This window comes from Stegodyphus dumicola, chromosome 11 (genome assembly GCF_044657685.1).
Source record: "Stegodyphus dumicola isolate Sdum_Otavi_A_Nest chromosome 11, ASM4465768v1".
Lineage (NCBI taxonomy): Eukaryota > Metazoa > Arthropoda > Arachnida > Araneae > Eresidae > Stegodyphus > Stegodyphus dumicola.
Window position 1 is genome coordinate 121,972,078 of NC_140778.1, and position 9,106 is coordinate 121,981,183.

At 33.8% G+C, this 9,106-nt stretch overlaps 1 pseudogene; it reads left to right on the forward strand.

Annotated features, from left to right (window-relative positions):
- Positions 1 to 1,906: 1,906 nt before the first annotated feature.
- On the forward strand, positions 1,907 to 8,813 carry LOC146994371 (uncharacterized; annotated as a pseudogene).
- The last annotated feature ends 293 nt before the right edge of the window (positions 8,814 to 9,106 follow it).

Consider the following 9,106-nt stretch of genomic DNA (forward strand, 5'->3'; position numbering starts at 1 on the left):
GAAATTCATGAATACAGGAATCAACAATGGGACCACCTACTTGAAAATTTGGAGCCGAACCATGAAAATGTTTGGAGAATCGCGCGCTCCCTCAAAAATAATAACAGTTATACCCGGCACGCAATTGAACACTCTGGAACTAAATATTATTCGGACCAAGACATTGCTGACCTCATGGCAGAAGTACAAGAAAATATCTATAAACCCCTCCCGTCTAATAACTCGGAAACTGAAAACGAAGCTCAAGAAGCAGTCAACTACATACGCAATTTTACGCCTCAAAGGCACATACAGTTTACTTCTCCTAAAGAGGTGAAAAACATTATTAAAAACCTTAAGCCAAGAAAAGCGAAAGGTTACGACCAACTTAACAATAAAGCACTTAAAGCCCTGCCAAATAGATGCATTATCAATCTCTGCAATATTATCAATAATTGTATTAGACAGTCATACTTCCCCCAACAATGGAAGCACTCTATCGTAATTTTTATTCCCAAACCGGGAAAAAACCCAAAAGATGTCAATAGCTATCGACCTATCAGTCTTTTGCCGGCTATGGGCAAAATTTATGAGAAAATCCTTAACAATAGACTCACAAACTTCCTAGAAAATAATGACATTATTGATAACTTACAATTTGGATTTAGAAAAGGTCACTCGACCACTCATCAAGTCTTAAATCTTGTGGAAACAATAGCTCTTGCGTTTCAGAAAAAAAGTGCAGTTGCCGCATGCTACCTCGATTTTGAGAAAGCTTTTGATCGAGTGTGGCATGCTGGGCTAATTCTAAAACTCATAGATCTCGAAATTCCTAAAAATTTAATTAAAATTATCTTCTCTTTTCTAGGGAACAGAACTTTCCAAGTCAGAATAGGTAATACCTTCTCCAAAAAGAAAAGGATGTTTTGTGGCGTCGCTCAAGGTAGTGTTTTGAGCCCAAAACTTTTTAATATTTATATTAACGATCTTCCTCAACCACTTAACTCCAAAGTACTCAAATATGCAGATGATGCTGTTGTACTCTCTGAATCTATTCAACCTCAACTGGCCATTAACAACCTCCAAATGTATGTTAACAATATTGCACACTGGTGCACAATTTGGAAAATAAATCTCAACGCTCACAAATGCAATACTGTTCTCTATAGACGTTATAAAAAACTTCAGAATGTCAACACTGAAATTAAAATCAATAGCACTCTTATCCCACATGATGATGCTTACAAATATCTGGGTGTTTATATCGATAAACAGCTGAACTTCAAAACCCACCTTCAATACATTGCCAATAAAGGGAATTCTGCTTATATGGCTATCTATCCACTTATTGGACGTAACTCCAAACTTAACTTACATACAAAAAAGATTCTTTATACTTCTCTCATTAGACCGATCCTTACATATGCCGCCCCTGCTTGGGCTATTGGCAATAAAAATGAAAGGAAAAAGATTGGTATTTTACAAAATAAAATATTACGATCAATCACAAACGCTCCCTGGTTTATCAGGAATAAAGATATCCAGAAAGACCTCAAAATTCCTGATCTTATGGATCACATCCTCACCATATCTCACAATTTCTTTGAGAAAGCTAGGAATAGCGAGTACCAAGCAATCAAAAACAACATTGATTATGATCCAACTATTGAACATACGGTAAAAAGACCGCGCACAATACATCACAATCCTAGATGGTGATTGTAAATATGTAAATAGTGTATATATCTTTTCCATTTACCCAAGATCTCATTTATTCAAGTTTATTTCTATTATTTTAATTTCCATTCAATTGAATCAATCATGTGACCGCTCTGGTCAAATAGAACTTTGCGAACTAAGTTCTTCTCTGATTGGCTGACCCACATCACGTGGGTTTCACTTGTTGCTTAGAATTCTAAGTGCTCCTCTCTCATTCAGGGAGTGGATGCCGAGGTTGAAGGATTGCTTTCCGATCTGACCGCCATGCCGCCTGACTGCACGTGAACTGAGACCACTGCCGTAATAATTGCTAATGCCAAATTGCTTATCACATGTACAGCTATAATCGCAGGATTATCTCCTATAAATTTTTCGCCTCTGTGCGGGTGCTTATGCACTACTACTCTCTCTAACCAACTGGCCGAATGGCATGATCAAAACCGATTGGATTAAGGCTCTTTGTAGCCAAGGCCAATTTTGTAAAAGATACCGATTAGATTAGATTAGCAAGGAAACGATTACCTTACTAAGCGAAGTGAGGTAAAACGCTAGCTGGCTTCAAGTTCTCAGTGTGTTTTCTTATTTTGTACGCGTAGAATTGAAAGCCCTAAAAGGCACTGAATTGTTACAGAGAAATAACGTCTACATTTCCGACTTCATGTTAAAAGAATGTTTTAGAACGTGCATAAAAAAGTAGAATAATCGAAATGTGTGTTTGAATGGCCTTCAAGAAAGAATTTGAGTATTTTCTTTGTGTAAAGTACACGAAGAAATATATATAGTTCTCGGATTTACCTTTTAATAATAATAATAAAAGTGATATTCATAATCGACTTATATGTGATGGCAAATAGATAAGTAAACAAGGGGAGGGGGAGCAGCTAGCTCTCCATAGAAAAGAAAACTGTTTACTTTAATGTCTGATCACAATTACATTACACGTCTTACCTTTAATGTATTTAACTAATTTTATTTTATGCTCAAGTAGATATATAATAACTGGATTTGATTTTTAGTCACATTTGTTGTGTGAGTTTTAAAATAACAACATAAAATTTACATATTTCTGTCATTGTTTATTCAAATTAAGTTTTTTCGAAACATAAGTAATATTTATATCATGGAAAATTTGAGAATCATAATAGTAGAATAAGTAAAGTATAATCAAATTATAGTTCGAGTACATAGTTACTGTTTTGTGTTCACAATACTTTTCATGCTATTATGCATTAATTACAGGATGCAATTACATAATGTAGAAATTATAGCAATTACATAATGCAGAAATAAAATGAAATGGCAAGAAAAGTAAAAGAAAGAGGGCGTGAAGAATCTTTCAATCCTTACTACTACCAGGAACATAATGGGGGCTTTTTCAGTATGGCTTTTCATGTGTGTGGAAGTTAATTTCTTTGATTTGTCTGGGAAGGTCTTTTAATTTTTGTGAATAGTTTTATATATATATATATATATATATATGTAATAATAAAATTCCATAGTCAAGAAAATATTTTAAAAATTTTAACTGTATGTTCTTTTCATTTTTAATGGTGACGTTCTCTTATTTAAAAGTACGTGGAATTAAATCCACAGCCCCGTAGTCAAGTTGTTTTTTTCGCCTTTTCTACACGTACAGTTTTAGAATGTCCTGGAGATATTTAAAGCGAACTGGATTGGCTGACGTCATTTCTTGGAAGCTCCGCCTTTCCAGAGGCTATAAAAAGACTCGCAAAAGAATATCGGGGCTTTTTCTTTAATGTCACGATGCAGTAAACTTCATACAAAAAGTTATTAGTAATTCTTTTTTATTTACTCCGGATATCTGATTTTGTAACTTCTATTTTCTCCTGAAATATAATAAATGTATCCTGTTTTTTAAAACTTATCGTCTGATAATTTAACCTACGACAAAAGCTGATACATCACATATATATATATATATTGCCATCCAACTTAAATGCATACAAAAAGATGGAAATCATTCGTGAACTGCTAAAAAATTTCAATACTAAAAGATGATGGATAAATTAGGTCTTAGGTCTTAGATCCTCCCTTATTCAATAGGTAAACGACCCTGAAGTCTTTACCTATTTATAACTGTTCTTAATAGGAATCCTAAAAGTGAAAAAAAAAAAAAAAAAAAAAAAATCCAAGTATTGGAATAAACCTGTACACTTGAAGTGTTGAATGACATCCAATGTGGCAGTATGTAACAGTGGCATAACTTTGGTAAAATAGCGATTTAACATCTGAAGCATAACTTTCACATCGTAAAAGAAATTTAACACATCTGTAGCATAAAAACTTTGGCATAACTTTCTCCTGGTAGGTACTACGGCTGAATGTCCTCCTTCATCCGTGCCTTGGAGCAACAGAATAGCGTCGGCATAATAGTTGAGGCATATAACAGTAGTGGGCGGAACATAGTTGCACTGACCAAACGTTGAAATATTATACACATAATACAATCAAAGTCCTGTCTCCGGGGGCGCAAAGTCATATCGCTTTGAAATAATTAAGTAAAGATAAATAAGAGTAAACAATGAAAAGTAGAAAAAACATTAAATTCACTATGTACATCGATTACCATAACTCGTTATGGTGTATCGTTCTTGTTCTTTTGCAGCGTTGAATGACAGTATAGTCATAATCTCCTATGCTACGTACAGCTTCATTTTCGTGATTATCACAGTTGGTGTAGAAATTATGTGAAGCAATTAAGATCTCGCTATCTAATGGTTTGATTTTCATTCCACGATGTATTGCAGTGTTTCTTACAAACCACGGTGAGTCTGTGATAGTTCTAAGAAATTTATTTTGCAATCTTTGCAAAATCTGACGATTTGATCTGGCTGTAGCGGCCCATGCTGGTGCTGCGTACAATAAAATCGTCTTATTGCTTGAAAATAGAGAATTCTCTTAGTACTTAGTTGTAATTTTGAATGTCTCCCTATTAAGGCATAAATAGACTTAAAAGCTTTGTGAGCTTTTTCACGAGTATACATAATATGCGGCCTGAAATGTAAGCTTATCGTCAAGAACTACACCCAAGTATTTAATATTTTTAACTGTAGGTACTGTGGCACCATCTAGTGTTATGTTTTTTACTTGTTTGAGGTTGTGTCTAAAAATTACGACTTGAGACTTAGTTGCATTGGTTTTGATCTTCCAAGCGTAAAACCACTTGGTGAGGATATTAACGGCTTTTTGAAGCTTATCTCTTGCTTTGATGGGGCTAATAGAACTGCACATGATTGCGGTGTCATCCGCATAGCAAGCAAAAGTAGTATCTGGGATATTTGGCAAATCGTTGATGTATAGACAAAATAATATTGGCGAAAGTAAACTTCCTTGCGGAAGACTGGCCTGAATAATTTTTTTGCTGGATAAAGTATCTTTAATTTTAACCTGAAAAGTTCTATTGTCTAGGTAGCTGAATATTGTCGTAATAAGGTCCGGAGGAAATTGATAATTTATCATTTTGACAAGGAGGCCAGCATGCCAAACCTTGTCAAAAGCCTTCTCGATGTCCAAAGATAGGGCAGCAACAGTCTCTTTCTTATTCAGATGTTGTCCGATAATTTCTGTAATTCTTGTGATTTGGTGTACTGTAGAATGACCTGGTCTGAAGCCAAACTGGTAATTTTTTAGAAAGTTGTGACTTTCAATGAAGTTATTAACTCGAATTACAATAATACGTTCAAATAATTTAGCAAGAGTAGGGAGCAAGCTGATTGGTCTATAACCGCTCGTTGTGGGCCCGTCTTTTCCTGGTTTTTTATGACGATAATGGTAGCGTGTTTCCAGATACGAGGGAAATAGTTCAAATTTAAGCAGGTGTTTAAAATTTTTGTAATGAGGATTATCCCTTTCCTGTTCAGGTTCTTGACGGCTTTGTTACCAATCCCGTCATAACCGGCCGCTTTCTTTGGGTTCAAAGTATCAAGACAATCTTTTACTTGTCGGGGGGTGATGAGATTTCCTACTAGCGTCTACGGAGAGAAGGCAACTTTTGGGATCTTGATCTGATCCTCATTTCTTATGCGCATTGGCTTTTGCGCATCATATGACGTTTTTCTCTGACTCTGAAATTTGTTTATAATTCCTGTTATTTGATTTCGTGCGCTTTATCCTTATTATATCTCTTTCACGTATTTATAATGAGTGAAGAATTTTTAAATAAAAGGCCCTTTTCAGGGCCAAATACTTCGGAATATTCTGATCAATTGATTCAGAATATTAGAAAATGTAATACCAGTTTAAACGAGCTAGATGATGGTACCCATGATGAACTAGACATTGCATCTGAAATTCACAGTTGCGCTTTGAATACGAGCGATAACATCTTTCAGAAAACAATTTCAAAATCTTTCAGCTGTTCCATATGCAAAAAGTGTTTTTCAAATGCCAGCAATTTGAAGCGTCATTTGAAGAACATACATTGCAATAAAGAACACATTTCTGCTGCAGAAGTATCCAGTTCAGATTATAAAAAGCATGACATTTTCAATGGTAATTCGATTTCAAATATATTGGCGACAAAATCCACAATAAGTTCAAAAAACTTTAACTGCCTTGATTGCAAAAAATGGTTCGCTAATAGCAGCAATCTCAAATGTCACCGCATAAAATTCCATATGCCACAACAAACAATGCTTAAAAAGAAAGTTCTTACATTCAAATGCAGTTTATGTAGTCGTCAATTTAATAATAACAAAAATTTGCTGTTTCACAAGCGGAGAGTGCATTCGCAGCCCTTAAGCATTCGGCGTAAAAACTTATATAAATGCCCATTATGTAATGAAAATTTCTCTACACTTACAAATGAAACACGAAATACCCATGGAAAAAGAGGAGAGAGAATTCTCTACGTTTGAGGATTTCATGCTGTGGAAGGAGAGTTTTGAAAGAGAAACAAAATCTAAATTTGTTAAATTTACAAAAAAGCATGACCAACTGCACGTAAAGTATATTTATTTTGGATGCCATCGTTCAGGACATTATATATCTAAAGCGCAAGGTATGCGACATTTAAAAATACAAGGGAGTAATAAAATAAACTCTTATTGCCCAGCCTCTATAAAAGTAAGCCAATTTAATAATGGAAAGTGCACTGCTTATATCAGAAAAACCCACGTAGGTCACAAAAATGATATAGGTCATCTGCCTCTTTCAAAATCAGAACGACAATTATTAGCAACTAAAATTGCTGGAAAAGTCCCTTTCGATGCAATTTTAGATGAAATTCGGGATTCTTTATCTGATACAGGGCTTGAGAGGTTGCATCTTTTGACAAAGAAAGACTTATGGAACATTGAAAATTCTTATAATCTGCAATCAAATGCTGTAAGGCATAAAAATGATTGTGTAAGTGTAGAAGCCTGGGTGAATGAAATGGCGAGCAAGGACAACTGTATTCTATTTTACAAGCCTCAAAATAAAATTTTAGAAAATTATCCCGAGTTTAAAAATGATGATTTTGCATTAATTATAATGAATGACTCCCAGAGGCACTTACTACAGAAGTTTGGAGCAGACTGTATATGTATAGATGGCACCCATGGGTTGAACAGTTATGGATTTGAACTAATCACACTGCTCGTACTGGATGATTTGCGTCAGGGCTTTCCCTGTGCATTTTTTATTACGAACAGAACTGACCAGGAAGTTTTGTCAGTGTTCTTTGCACATCTGAAGGATAAAGTAGGGCAATTAACACCTAAAGTATTTATGTCTGACATGGCAGAATGCTTTTTTAATGCATGGGTCAGACAAATGAATGTGCCTGAAATGCGTTTGTATTGTACATGGCACGTAGACAGGGCATGGAGGAATAACTTAAAAAAATAAATGGAAAAGAAAAACAAATTGAAGCGTATAAAATTCTAAGAACACTATTGCAAGAGTGTGATATCCACACTTTTAAAATAATGATAGGAAGTGCAATTAAAAAATTTTTTGAAGACAAAGATACACAAGATTTTGCAGTTTATTTCAGAAACAATTATGGAAACAATACAAATTCTTGGGCATATTGCTACCGATTGCACAGTGGATTAAACACAAATATGCACATAGAGCGCATGCACAGAACACTTAAATATATATATTTGCATGGTAAAAATGTCAAAAGGCTCGACAAAGCAGTGCATGCTATAATGAAGTTTGTCAGGGACAAACTAATAGGCAGACTGATCATTCTTCACAAAGGCAAACTAACTAGTAAACTAAAGGAACTGAGGAAAAGGCATAAAGCAAGCATGCTCTTAAAAGCAGAAATTTTGGAGCAGGAGGATGGGTGGGTAATATCTTCTTCCAAAAATACAGAATTGTATCATGTACAGGAGATAACAAAAGAATGTGACTGTCCGCTATTATGCAAAGAATGCAATGCTTGTATTCATAAATATACTTGCAGTTGTGTTGATTCTGCAATCCGCTGGAATATGTGTAAGCATATTCATTCAGTTTGTTTAAAAAATAAAAGTAAACTTCCAGAATCAAATGAAGATAATAATCATGAGCAGTCTTTTCAAATTGATTTAGCTTATGAAGAATCTGATATTTTGCTTGAAGGATTTAAAAAAAAATAAACAATCATGTGTATCACCATCGAAACTTAAAGATAATCTGCAAAAAGAATATGCAATGCTAATTGCCTCGCTTTCTTCATCAGAAGAATATGAATTGCTTCAAAAAAATATTGTATCATTAAAAGCAAAATTAGGTGCAATACGTTTAAATAAAAATCCATCTGATATGCCAAAAAATATACCTTCAAATAAAAATATTGACGCTCAAAAAAGATTGTTTTCAACGAAGAAAAAAAGGAAACCAACTTCTGTTCCAAAGCTGACAGTGGTAGAAGCTCAGGATACTGCATTAGGCCTAATTCAATATCCAAGATATGAAAATAAAAAATGACAAAATTTCTGTAAATGTTCTAACAAATATTCTAGTTTTACATGTATGTGTTCTGCTGCTTTTTGCTTTATATAAATATTTTGAAATTTAAGAAAAAGTGCTTATTAATATGAAAGTGAAAAAAAAAAATTCCATATTTTCAACATTTAAAAATTACAGTTGTAGGTCCTCCTGAATTCTAATGGCTATAATATTTTAGTGACATATTACCAACATATTAATTATTAACAACATAATGTCATAATTAAAATCAATATATTAATATATATATATTGATTTTAATTATTATGACATTATGTTTAGTAGATAGCTTATACTTCTGTAGTAAATTCACGTATCTTTTAAAATTTTCATAAGTAATCTCATCAGTGAAATGAAATAAAACTAGTTACTTAAATAATTTATCATATTTTATGTACCAGTTGCTTATGGCTTGCCTGGTTAAGAAGTAATTCAGATTTATAGACATGAATATATTTTCAGA